The 14,535-nt window shown below is 40.5% G+C and overlaps 1 non-coding gene across 1 annotated transcript; it reads left to right on the forward strand.

Moving 5' to 3' along the window:
* Positions 1 to 4,161: 4,161 nt before the first annotated feature.
* Positions 4,162 to 4,233, forward strand: trnap-cgg (transfer RNA proline (anticodon CGG)). The gene has a single exon. It is a non-coding gene; the product is annotated as a tRNA-Pro (tRNA).
* Positions 4,234 to 14,535: the final 10,302 nt, after the last annotated feature.

A 14,535-nucleotide genomic window follows, 5' to 3' on the forward strand; every position in this document is an offset into this window, starting at 1 on the left:
AACAAAATCCTTCTCTTAACACCTGTTCCCAGGCTTATCTAGGCCTAGCCAGCCGAAACCCGCAGTCATGACAAGCCAGTGCCCCCTAGTGGATAGGATGTGTTCATGAAAGTGTAGTGTCTAAAGTGCAACTACTACTAACATCCTAACGACAGAATATTAATAGATTTTGTTAACTCATAAATTAAAAAAACAAATGAATAAATAAACAAGCTTAGAATGCAAAGCCAATGAAAGTAAATAAAAAAAAACAATAAAACAAAAGTCTCTGTCATACAGGACCAGGGTGAGCCACGATCAAGCTGGCTCCCCTCCCAACCCCCAGAATGCGCATAGCTGCCACTTCAGGACCCAGCAGAGGTCCTCACCCTTTGCCCGCTGCTCCATCCTTGTAGTTTTTCACATCTCTTTGGTGGGCATCTACGAGAGCCGAGTACTGTGGTGGCCAGGACCCCCCTGCTTGTGACCCCGGCCCCCTCCTCCGATTGTGGGCATGCAGTGCCTCCTGCAGCGAAGATTTTACCAGCTTTTCGAGTGTGTGCAAGGGCACCATCACCCACTTCCCCACCAGCACACTGCAAAAAATGGCCTTTCAAAAATAAGAAATAAAAAATTAAAGCAAAGCATATTTGCTTGAATCAGGTGAAAAAAAATCTGCCAATGGAACTAGTCAAATTTGACTTGGTAAGATTTCTTAAAGTAAGATGAAAAGTCTAACCTGATTTTAGATGAAATAATTCCAAAATAAGATTGGGGAACTTATTATGCGAGATCTGATTAACTCAAAATAATCAAAATAGTTCTTATAACAAGATCGTACTTCTTACATTTAGCCATTCAAGTCATTTTTATTTATTTCATTCATTTTAAGGGTATTTCACTTAAATTCATGACAAAGTCTTGGCAGTAAAAACTGAATTTAAGATAAATATACTAATATTGGGATTGTTAAATTCTACAACTAAGCATTGCTAGCTTAAAAGATTCTCCTTTTGTGACCTGTAATTAGTAAAATACTCTAGATATGAGACCAGAGACTATCTTGAATCAAGTTGACGACACGTGTAGCATTGCAACAAGTTTATTTTTTTTCCAATTTCAACATTCAAACATTAAAAGATCTAAGATTCCACTTCCCCAGGACCTCAGGCACCAAAAAAAAGAAGTCTATGCATTTTGACTTACAGTGCTTACACAATGCCAAAGCAAAAGTGCAGTGTACGAGGGGTTTACAAGATCAAGCACCAAAAAAAAAAGTCTACGCATTTTGACTTACAGTGCTTACACAACGCCAAAGCAACAGTGCATTTTGGGGGCAAGATTCAAAGATTTCAGTAAAGTTCATTTATTCCCAAAATAAGCATACTTTTTTTTTTCTTGAAACAAGATGAACCGCATTTGACAAATGTCCAAAATGTACTCACTTGTTTTAAAAAAAAAACTTGTTTTATTTTCAGAGGTGCTCCAAATAAGACTTTTTCAAGACATTTTGTCTGTACAAGATTTTCAAGATGGACTGTCTAAAAACTAGCCTTTCTAGCTAAATGAGGTTTTGCTTGTTGGGCAATTATGTCTTATAATAAGGGTGGCTAGATGTTTTGACTTGAAAATAGACAAATAAACTTCCTAAGATTTTTATTTTTTGCAGTGCAGGTTGCAGGAGGTCCACAGGGACTTTACCTTAAAATTTCAAACAGGTTCAATTCACCTTAAAATCAGCTCTCTGTAAAGGGACACCGCAAGAAGGTCATATATATATATATTTATTTATTTTATGGTTGCAGAGGGGCGGCACAGTGGTGTAGTGGTTAGCGCTGTTGCCTCACAGCAAGAAGGTCTGGGTTCGAGCCCTGTGGCCGGTGAGGGCCTTTCTGTGTGGAGTTTGCATGTTCTCTGTGTGGGTGTGCTCCGGTTTCCCCCAAAGACATGCAGATTAGGTTAACTGGTGACTCTATGGCTACATCCACACGGCAATGTGATTTTGTTTTTTTAAATATCGCGTCCACATGGGCAACGGATCAGTAAAATATCAGGTACATATGGCAACGCAACGCTTGCTGAAAACGATGCAATACACATGCCACACCTCTACGTGTGCTGTAAGACGGTCCCATCGGAGACACCAAAACAATAGAAGTAGGACGCATGCGCATAAACCCCTTCTTCTGTAGCATCAGCCACATAAAGTTTTGATTATTAATCAGTAGCATAAAATAGTATCTATTGTCTAAGACACTTATTTATATTTCATATTAAAACGTCTATGTAAATTAATACATAGAAAGCCTGGCCAGGCGCTGAACGTTCTTCTGCCTTCACTTTAAGAGAAATTCAGGGCGAGCATGAGCCTAGGTTCTTCTCTGTCACTCACCCTGTCACTGTCACACGCACACACCTTCTCACTCCCTATCCTATGGATATAGTCCCTTTAAATCACGTGCTCATTTTTTTGAATGGAGACGCGGAAAGAGGAATGAATGGGGGTAGATGGAAGCCGGTATGCCAACATCCTGATATCCTCCAGAATTCTTTAATGGTCCGGAATAAATTGAATGCTACACGTTGATGGATTAATTTGTTCTTCTACGCCCTTTTTGAGGAATGTATTGTCGGACTTAAACCAACATCTGAAGAGGTAAGATCGCTCCTTTTTTTTCCCTATTTTTGCTCGCAGGATTGTTTTTGTTTTTGGAAAGCGCACGGGTGGTGCGCGGTTTTGGTTATACTGCTTCCGCAGTGTTTGGACTAAAGACTCTGCCCTAAGGGCTATTCTCTCACTCTCTCTCTCTCTCTCTCTCTCTCACTTTGCACCATTACACAATAAATATTCACAGTGAAAATATTTTGTAAGCGCGTTTCATGAACCAAGTTATAGGATTTGTTGACAACTCGCATCGAGTTTGTGACACTTCCACCCGGCGTGAAGCACTCACAGTCATGTGGTTGTGACGTCATCATAAACAAATCCGTTCTACTCATCCAGATGACTTCGCAACGGCGCTGTTGCCAGATTTTTCCACTCTGGAACCCGTTCTCAAAAGATTTCGTTTTGGGGCACCCAAAACGCCGGTGCCGTGTGGACGCCAGGCCGAAACAATAAACAATTTTATCAGATTCACCTGAATCCATTGCCGTGTGGACAGGGCCTAAATTGACCGTGAGTGTGAATGGTTGTCTGTGTCTATGTGCCAGCCCTGTGATGACCTGGCAACTTGTACCCCGCCTTTCACCTGTAGCCAGCTGGGATAGGCTCCAGCTTTCCTACGACCCTGTGGAACAGGATAAAGCAGGTAGAGATGAGATGAGATGGTTGCAGAGATACGATGATTTTAGTAAAGATTGTAGTAAGAAATAACAGTAATTGCGCACTACCATGGGTGGTGTAGTGGTTTGTGCTGTCGCCTCCCAGCAAGAAGGTCCAGGTTTGAGCCCTGTGGCCAGCGAGGACTTTTCTGTGTGGAGTTTGCATGTTCTCCCTGTGTCTGCGTGAGTTTCTTCTGGGTACTCTGGTTTCCTCCAAAGACATGCAGGTTAGGTTAACTGGTGACTCTAAATTGACCATAGGTGTGAGTGTGAGTGTGAATGGTTGTCTGTGTCTATGTGTCGGCCCTGTGATGACCTGGTGAATTGTCCAGGGTGTACCCTGCCTTTCACCGGTAGTCAGATGGGATAGGCTCCAGCTTGCCTGCGACCCTGTAGAACAGGATAAAGCGGCTCGAGATAATGAGATTTGTACCATGCATTAACTTCCTGAGTTCCAGAAAACAGCTGGCGCAGTTGTTGCTCTTCTTCACGAGTGACTTGGCTTGTGTATTCGTTCGCCTCTTTCTCTGTGGCAAAAGGTTCTAAATCATCCTCAGACTACTAACCAAAGATTGAGAACGAATTTGAAGAGCTTTGGTGTCTTTTTCAAAAGAATCGGTATCAAGAACCCATGCCACTGCAGAGAATAGGATAGAGTCCGTGTGGAAATGAAAGAAGGCACTGGCGCAAATGACGTCACGCGTGCAGCGCCATCGACCTGTAAATCACTGTGATCTAATAATGGCGGACAAGCTTTTAGTGATTTTTGGGACAGAATTCAGATGCAAAAATCTTTTTTGAAGCTTAACCTTTGAAGGATATAATGCAATTCCAGCTACAGCCTTTCGTGGGTTGTTTGGCTCGTTGGTCTAGGGGTATGATTCTTGCTTCGGGTGTAAGAGGTCCCGGGTTCAAGTCCCGGACGAGCCCAGGTTTTACCTTAAATGGTCGATCTGGATTGCTGGCTCCATGGATTTCACTTGGCTGCATCGTTCGAAAAGCACGAGTTTAATGAAAGTTACATCAAAAAATCCCTGGTTTTCTGTGTGTGATGTGCTCAAATACACTGTAAAGTTGGCGGATAAATAAAAAAAGAAGATTCTTGCGATACCAATTCTTTTGAAAAAGTCACAAAAGCTCTTCAAATTCTTCCTCAATCTTTGGTTAGTTGTCTGAGAATGATTTAGAACCTATAGCCACAGAGAAAGAGGTGGACGAATACACAAGCCAAGTCACTTGTGAAGAAGAGGAGCAACAACTGTGCCAGCTGTTTTCTGGAACCCGGGAAGTGAATACATGGTACAAATCATAGTTTGCTATTTTTTTTTTTCCTGATTTGGTGTTCAACTTTCACAGTTATGATAAAGCAGTGTCTCTTTTAATTGTCATCTTTGGAAGCTCACTTGCTCGGCAGAAGGCTCAATAATGGCAGTAAATAGACACTTACTCTCACTTTACAGTGCTGGAGCTGCAGGAGCAGGTGGCGCACAACAGGCAGGAATTTGTTAGGATTCACATCCAAAACTAAGTTGCTCATAAAACTACCAACGTTTTCTGGTTCTAGCAGAACCAATTAGGACCATGTAGACCCTTTCTGTTTTGTGCTACAATGTGAAGTAGGTGTGTGTGTTGGGGGGGTGCAATTACCATTATTTATTTTTTTTTTTTACTAAAATCATCGTATCTCTGCAACCATAAAATATTTTTTTTCCCCAAAATTCCAAACCCTATGATCTTCTTGCGGTGTCCCTTTACAGAGAGCTGATTTTAAGGTGAATTGAACCTGTTTGAAATTTTAAGGTAAAGTCCCTACAATAATCACGGAATTGGTGTGAAGGAAAAGGCCACTGCAAGATTAATTTATAATTTATCACTCTGTGATAAACTTCCCTGTGTATTTCTGAATCTTGTCGTTGCCTTTTTGTCCACTGAAACAGGTACGACGTTATATTGCATCTAAAAGCATGATTTCTATATAAAATGAATGGACACGCCATCCTGTTATCTCTCTCAACTAACTCATCGGGGTTTTTCTGTATTTACAGACTCTGAAAGAGATTCTCTCACAACATGAGCAAAATGGACACTGTTCAATTCAAGGTTTTTTCTAGAAAAATCTAGTATGAGGGCGCTCACCATGGCGAGGGAACGAAGCGAGGGGGGGGGATGGTGCCGGTTGTCCGTCCCCCCCCCTCCGCCATGCGAAGCCTTTGAAAAATTGAGGCTACAATGGGACATTCTGAGGCTATCTGAGAGGGAAATTGTAACAAATTGTTCATCAACATTGAAAAAGAAAGAAGTAATCTTCTTCTGTCCCAGACGGTCTTTGGCTTTCTTCCGCTTCGTGCCGCAGGATGACATCTTTAAATGCCCAAGTGTCAACAAAAACAACTCGCGACCTACTTCTGTCAAAAACTCCCGCGCCGGTGGGTGAAAGTCGCTCTACAAGTCAGCTGACCTTGTATGGAACCCATGTCAAATCTCGCGAGAGCAGCCGCGACAAGTAAACAACATGGTACCTCAAGGCCTCTGCATGCTCTTGCGACAAAGCTTTCACAGACAGCTTTTCGCAGACAGTTGTAATTTATCGTTGAGCGGGGAGTAATAGGCGTGCGCAATGTTATTCACCAGCACAACACAAGGGGGTGCGAAGTCGCTAGGAGTAGTTGGTGGGTGTGGTTAGTGGAGTGTTTATCCTCCGGTTACTTATAATGACTAGAACTTTTTTTTTTTTTTTTATAATGACTAGAACTGGAGTCGTATAGATGTATGTACTTCCTCAATCAACCGCTCTTCGTGCTGCTCCATCTTCGCTCGTGTTTTTAAAAATGCCGGTCGTGAAAACAAACCAAACCGTGAAAGTAGGGAAGCGGAAGTGCGTGTACAGCGGATGTAGAGTGGACCAATCAGAGCCCTCTTGTCTGCGACGCTGTCTGCGAGGCTTCTGCGGTGGTCACAATTTTTGGGAGGTGCGCGCAGAGCGTCTGTGAAGGTGGGGGGGCTACGCAGACACTGTCTGCGACGCTATCTGCGAGGACTGGGTTGTCAGCATAAATTGGCCTTTAGTCTGGAAAACGCCAATTCGGATTGTTTTTGCACCATCTGGCAGTGTATCTACTATGATTGGAATATTTTTGGAGTAATTATAACGTATTTGATGATCAGACACATTGTCACGTGGTGTTGCTGGGATGTTTTCACAGAGAAAAGATCGTTTTGAGAAAGATTGCATGTTGTGCAGTAGCATATAAGTGCATGGCCTGAAGGCCAATTTATGCTGACAACGCAGTCCTCGCAGACGGTGTCGCAGATAGCGTCTGCGTAGCCCCCCCCACCTTCGCAGACGCTCTGCGTGCACCTCCCAAAAATTGTGACCACCGCAGAAGCCTCGCAGACAGCGTCGCAGACAAGAGGGCTCCGATTGGTCCACTCTACATCCGCTGTACACGCACTTCCGCTTCCCTACTTTCCCAGTTTGTTTTGTTTTCACGACCGGCATTTTTAAAAACATGAGCGAAGATGGAGCAGCATGAAGAGCGGTTGATTGAGGAAGTACGTACATCTATACGACTCCAGTTCTAGTCATTATAAAAAAAAAAAGTTCTAGTCATTATAAGTAACCGGAGGATAAACACTCCACTAACCACACCCACCAACTACTCCTAGCGACTTCGCGCCCCCTTGCGTTGTGCCGGTGAATAACATCGCGCACGCCTATTACTCCCCGCTCAACAATAAATTACAACTGTCTGCGAAAAGCTATCTGCGAAAGCCTTGTCGCAAGAGCATGCAGAAGCCTTAAGTGCGACTTGGGGTTCAATCGGCATTTTGGTAAGGGGGCGCACGCCGAGAGTAAGAGGGCGCAGCGCCCCTGTTCCCCAGTTTAGACGAAAGCCTGCAATTAATACTGTATCTTCAGCTACTATTAACACATCATATCCATCTTCCGTCAAATACTGCCTGGAAACACAATAAACTGTCTCAACAACCTCTCTCTTCTCCTTTGAGTATTTCACCCAAGTGTGCTATAGCCAAAACAGCTGGAGCATCTGTGTGTACAAATAGCAGCTCCTCCTTTTTCAAATACTGCATCAGGCACAAACAGCCTTTACACCCTCTCCTTCAACTACAGCATTGGGGTTCTAATAAAAAATAAATAACAGTAATTGCAGTAACTGATTCTGCAGTGCCAAATACATTACTGTTTCTGAAATGTGATCAGGAAATTTTACTGGATCACAGCAGATATATATTGGGGCATGTGCCCCAGTAAAATGGGTCTGGCGAGCCAATGGGCAACTTATAAATTCAAGCAACAGGCTAAATGCAAGCTTAACCTTTACTGTGCGGTGAGCTCTTTGGGATGGCGCTTCTGATTTTTGTTTCCAGATCGTAGGAACTGCTCTGCGTACCAGACATCGCTCAAATCCTTCAGTGTGATTCTACCTCACAAATTTACCTTTTTCAAAATGTATGGAGCAGATACCAAACCGTCCTGTCGGCTTGAAGTTACCTCTTTGTTGGTACAAATCAAACCCATTCATTCCGTTAGTGTACTGCTGACTTTGGGCTACAATGGATCAAAATTCTTCTTTTTTAATCAGCTACACTTGAACAGCCTTGAAGGACACACCCCTTAAGAGGCATGCTTTGGTTTTAGTTTTGTTGCAGAATTTAAAAAAAAGTTTAAAATGTGTTACACTTTGCAAAGCAGACCAAGCCAGAAATGCCACGAACTTTCAAGCGTTTCGCATATGACGTCACTTCTTTGAATGAACAGTAACTTACCAGGAATGCGTTCGTGTAATAGCGGGATCAAAGAGCCAAACTTTACTAAATAAACAGAACATGTTCCCAGTCTTGTATTAAGATACAATTTAGACAGTAAACTATTTAACATGTCTAGTTTTATAAGGTATAATTTCCAGGGGTAATGTAATTTTCATAAGACGAGCACGGAAACAAAGGGTTTGGGACATGACGGAGTGGTTGACTAAAAGGACCCTGTAATTGAGACAATATGTGTAAATTACAAGCTGCAAACAAAGGCTCTACAGAGATTTGAACTCAGATCACTGATGTCAAAGTCCACAGTGCTAACCATTACACCATGGAGCAAAGGGCAAATTGCTTTCGCCCCCAAATTACTGACATATACTGACAGCGTCCTGGCAAAAAAAAAACAAAAAAAACAGACCCTTGGTCAAAGGCTTAAATGAAAACACACCACACTCCTCAGTGCTGAAACCCAGGATTGAACCAGGGACTTTTAGCCTAATGCTCGCTCTACTGAGCTATTTCAGCAAGAGCACATCACCATCTGAGTAGTCACATCACCCATATAAACATTAGTAGTTGCTAAATCCATTCGGTAAGGTCACATGGTGTTCCTTTTTAACCAAAATCTAATGAACTATAAAGTGATTAAAATAATATATAGTATCATCTGGAAGTATTACATATGTATTGTGCTAATTGATTAATGAAACTCTTTTACATTGTTCACAATTTGTTTTATTCCAAGCATATTTTTAATTAAATGAACAAAAGTTCACATGAAAAAATGAGCAAATAATAAGCTAAATAATGAGGTAAATGTGTTCTCTGTGCTCACTCATTTCACTGTTACCCCCCAATCATGCAGTCTTGATTATTTCACTGTTATTCACAGTGTCAAGTGGGTAATGATCTCCCTTATAAGTGCACACACGCACAGAGAGAGAGAGAGAGGTTTTGATAGCCGGATCCACTCTGTGGGTTGTAGAAGTGTTCCTGTAATATTAAAAACAATAAATTGTAGCGTAAGTTCAGAACATATTACTACTCCAAAAATTGACATACAAGCTTTTAATTTACAAACTTACATATCCATTGTCTGAGTATGGATCTCTGAGTCTGGAAAATAGAGTGATAATGCCCAAAGCATATTTACTTCGCACAGAGACAGGTGGGCTCCTCCTGAAAGATAAACATGACATTATTACTACTACATTTCCTTCAGTTTAAAAGATACAAATTTTTACTATTGTTAGCTTCAGTGAGTTTTAGTCTCTCTCAAATTGTTAGTTTTTGTATAATGTTTTAGCCATTTAATATCTATTTCTATCATAGGAAAAATGAAGTAATAAATTGCTTTATTAATATGCAATGTCGTAAAATGAGTGTGCTCTTTTTAAAATGATTTCTATATTAAGTACAAATATGGACATTTAAATTTTACACATGAATTTCAACCATGTCGGCCACAAGAAGGTTTCCCAACTGTCTCCTTGTGCTATCCGTCAATGTTTTCATTTTATCATATTCATCCAAAATAATCTGTCCACCCGGTTTAGCCTGGAGAGCATCTCTCACCATCTGAAAGATAAAGAATCAGAAAGTTAGCAATTATCCATTACGTCCAACAACAAAACCACAGTTTAACTGCACAATATCTTTGTGTCTGATATTTGATAACTAATATCATTTGTTACAAAAGCTGCATACCTCTTTTGCTGATTCTCATTCAGCATGGGTTCTCTTCCCTCCGTTTGTCTGAACAATCACTGTTGCATCTGATGAATCAGAGAATACTGGCAAGGAGTCTCCTGACACTGACACAGATGAGTTGTCTGACATGGTTGACTCCAACGAAGTATACTGTACGATAGATCATGTTGAAGCACAACTGTAAACAGTTAAAAAAAATGTATATGAGTGATTCCACGCTTATGGGTACTGAAATGGGGACATGAATTTATTTTTAAAAATTCACCTAAAACCATTTCTTTTTTTTACCATCAGGTCACAAAACATGTAATCTTTAATGAATGATATGTTAAAAGATAACTTTAATTTTCTGAGATGTAATAAAAACATATTTATATGCCAAAGTCAAGCCTATGAGTTCCAAAATGATGTCTGTTACATTACTTCTGTTACGATTGTCCATCTCGCGTCTGTTACAAATTAATTACAATCTAGCTATATACCATGTTAATCTTATTGAAAGAATGTGTATGTTTATTCTACTACACATGTCTATTAATTATATTTGCTAAAACATCACCTTCCTATGTTTCAAAAAGTAATTCTACATTGTTAAAATTGAGAATATATATGTCCACAACACTTCTGTTATGTTCTGACTTTGGCATATAAATATGTTTTTATTACATCTCAGAAAATTAAAGTTATCTTTTAACATATCATTCATTAAAGATTACATGTTTTGTGACCTGATGGTTAAAAAAAGAAATGGTTTTAGGTGAATTTTTAAAAATAAGTTCATGTCCCCATTTCAGTACCCATAAGCGTGGAATCACTCATATACAAAATGAAAAAATAAGTAGTTCTCCACAATATTCATTATTGATGATCCACTCCCTCCCTAACAAGGCTGTCTCACCTGTTGACTTTTCAGTTGTCACCCAAACAGTAAGGTTCCCTGCTTGCAAAAGCTCCTCAAACACATCTGCATCGACTTCTGTCCCTGATTCATCTGTCAAGTGCAGCTCAGTCTCAAGTGGAAGATCTAGCTTTTGAATGATTGATAAAAATATTAGATTTAGAGCAATGAAAAATTACAATAAGAGTATTACCAGAAATTTGCTGAGCTTGTTTTTCAACATTTTAGGTCAACTTCTAAAAGTACTTTTTGATTTCTTCACAGGGCATTACCATTAGCTATCATAAACACAACTCCACAATATAAGACATGTAAATATCACATAAATTCAACAGGTATTATAGCAAGTAGTCAATTAACACAAACATTCTGGGCAGCATGAAAAATGATGCCAACCTTTCTGAAGAAATGTGTTGAAGTCATCATAGCCATTTTCAGTCTCAGCCACTTTGACATACTTCTGCGTTTCTCCAAATCTCACCTTCACCAACATGATTAACTATGAAGAAAAAAAGAAGAGAATACATCCACACTGTGCCATAATTTACAGTATGTTCACCATGGATGTGTAGAGACAGGAGAATGTTTGCCTGGCTTTAATCGCCTGAGTTCGACCGTCAGAGTATTTGTTTTGATTTTTAGCGTTACTCACGAGTAAAGGCATAAACATGATAGTGACGTTATTGTTTATATGCATAGATGGCTACACACTGTGTAACTTGTTAAGTTAAATAAACTAATTTCGTATTTTAGACGTTTATTATTATGGCAGCAGCTGAGGGGGTGTGTGACTCCGGTGTTAGCTCCGGCTAACGTTAGATTGAGAAGCTAAAGTTAAGATAAAAGTTGTTTTTTTAAATCCTGAAAAAGTTTTTTAAAAATAAACTCCCGCCCGTAAAAAGCTCCGGATTTAGGGCAGGACTTGGTGTGGCTGGTGTGGTGGCCTAGTGTGTGTGTGTATTCCTCCAGCAGCAACATGCCACCCGGCTCTCAGAGCTTGCCCAGCTTTCAGTAGCTGCCCCTCGGCAAGCAGAAGCTCAACCCCCCGGTCCAGCCCCGGCTCTCTACTCCATAGCTTGACAATCAGCTGCCGTGACATTTTGCCATGTAAAGCCAACAACGTCATTCATCAAGACTAGACCATAGCTATTTTTTTTTCCCAATTGATTTTTCCGACAGAGAATGTTCGCCAACACGACACCTGGTGCGTGTGCTACATCACTTTAGCTAGCTTAAACCCCTCACAAAAAATGTGCAGTTGTACATATATACCGCGTTATCCAAATATGTATACTTGCGTCAAGCAAACTACGTATATTCATCGACACTCTTGTGCAAAAGGAACATTAATGTACCCATCAAAAAATAACATATAACAATCATGCTAACCTTAACATGGGACTTGCCTAGTCACAATGTTAGCTGCAGTCGGGACTCCCTGCTACTTATTTTCGGCACATATAAAATGCTACTGCATAGAAAGTATTCTTAAATAGACATAATACCTTTGATTTACTTACACAAAGACACTCGGTACAGTCGAAGGAAGTGAAGAGAAAGCTGTCATCCGCTGTCCCCGCTCGGAGTCATCCCGCTCTTTAGGCAAACACGTCACAGATACGTTGGAATGCTGGGAGCAACTCTGTTAAGTGTTGATTTTAAAATCAACACTTAACAGAGTTGCTTAGATTTACCTCCCTGGATTAACACCAACGCTTTTGGGCAACTAAATCTCACGTAGTTGAATTAGACGAAACAAGTGTTGAACTGACACTGAATTTTTAACGAACAACATGAACACTGGAAACCTAACACTTTTGATTTTGCTGTGTAACTACCACAAGCGCTCCAAACTGCCCTTCCTGGCCTGCTCATTGCTCTCTGGAACCATGCCTGAGTTTCCATTGGTTGTTTGTTTATTTTCAAGTGAGCGATTGCCCAGAAGTGGATTTTATTCTGGGGGAGTGTATTCTGACTCCCATTTGCATGAATACCAGTTGGTGAGCTTCAAGGGTTTTGCCCCTAAAACAGCCCAATCTCCTCATATGGAGTCTCTGGCATGCTTCTCACACTTTTGGGGCATGCCTCAGGAAGCATTTGTTGCTTCATTGTTCAATGAGAGCAGTTGGGTGGAAGGTGGTGAAAAGTGCCTTTTCAGGACAGCAGCTTGCTTTTCACCAGCAGGTTTAAGAATACAAGCAGGTAAGCATCATATTTTCAGTTTGTAAAAGCTGTCTCAGCTGACTTTGCACACGAGCGAGAGTTGGAATTTCATAGTGAATGGTGGGAATATTACAAGCCTGTTGAAAAATGTGAGTTGGAGATACTGAGGCCAGTCGGCAATTCAAGAAATAAAGCCAAGCAAACTGAAAGGAATCTGTGATAGCTCACCTTCAGAGCTCAGCAGAAAAGCAGTGTGCAGTTAGTTGATTTGGTCATTGTTGCAAACAGTGCCAAGGTTGTGGGTTTAATCCAAATAGTGGCTGTTTTCACAGATGTGCTGCTTTGAATGTGGCAAAAGAAATTTGATCTTGACTTGGCTGAAAGTGCAGATGATTCAGATGGTTTGCAAGATGACAAGAAAGTTTTTCTCTGTAAAATGCAAGCCCAGGGTCAGTGGGTGCTTTGGAGAATGTGGGCATCGATCCCACTACCTCTTATATGCTAAGCAAGCGCTCTACCACTTGAGCTAATTCCCCTGCTGTGTTTTAGGGTTTGTCCAACTAACTATGGCAAGCCCCCCCCAAACTGCCCTTCCTGGCCTGCTCATTGCTCTCTGGAACCATGCCTGAGTTTCCATTGGTTCGTGCAAAACGTGCACACTTCTAAAACAATATTTTCATCTTTTACAAACAAACTATAACTCTAGAAAACTCTTTTTAATGGTCTTTCTAGTTTCATAACACAATTTCTTAGTATGCTGATAATGCCGGTGCTGGGCAAGTCTATGTAAATGTCAACCTCACCATGCAAAATTAAAGCAACATGTAATACATCAAAACCACTCCCAGAGATATCACCTAGGCCTGTATTTTACAGATGTGAATAAGTTGAACCAATTTGTAACCAACCTAATATGTCACTGTCAGTCTTTCTTTCTTATAATGTAAAACCCAAGCTAAAATCAACTTTGATCATGTACAATTCTATATTATTGCCACAAGCCACAGAAATGTATGCTAAAATCCACAAAACAGCAAAACAATAGCCATTCTAAATATTATTTAAGAACTTTGATAGTTTTAGCTGATATTTAGAGAGTTTTTCAAAGGGTTATGGTGGTTAAATTGCTGATTTTCTAAACATATGCCATATCTATTTCAGACGAGTCACATCCATAACGGAATTTCGTCACATCCATAACGCTGACTTTTCCTTCCGAAACTCTGCATGAAATACAAAATATTTTAAACAAAGATTTTTTAATATTCACCTTGGACCCCTCTATCAAATGGATATCTCCATTTCGACATTAGGTTTACAATTTCACAGAGTTTGATAAAAATGTACAGTCACCCAAGAAAAGTGATACTTTTTCTGTCACATCCATAACGCATCTTTTATTGGCACTTTCTGGCATGCCCTAGATGTACTATGGGAATTGTTCTTGTTCTATCACTTCTCCAGTATGGTACAGCCTTAAAATATGCAACACCTGTTTAAATACTGGGAGACAATAAAACATGCACTGGGTCATTTGTTGCCATTTTGAGTTCAAGTGTCACGTCCATAACGCTGGAATTGCTCTGCTGAGGGTTTTAAATATTTATAAACTGCCCTTCCTGGCCTGCTCGTTGTTCTCTGGAACCATGCCTGAGTTTCCATTGGCTGTTTGTTTATTTTCA

This window comes from Neoarius graeffei, chromosome 4 (assembly GCF_027579695.1).
Source record: "Neoarius graeffei isolate fNeoGra1 chromosome 4, fNeoGra1.pri, whole genome shotgun sequence".
Taxonomy (NCBI): domain Eukaryota; kingdom Metazoa; phylum Chordata; class Actinopteri; order Siluriformes; family Ariidae; genus Neoarius; species Neoarius graeffei.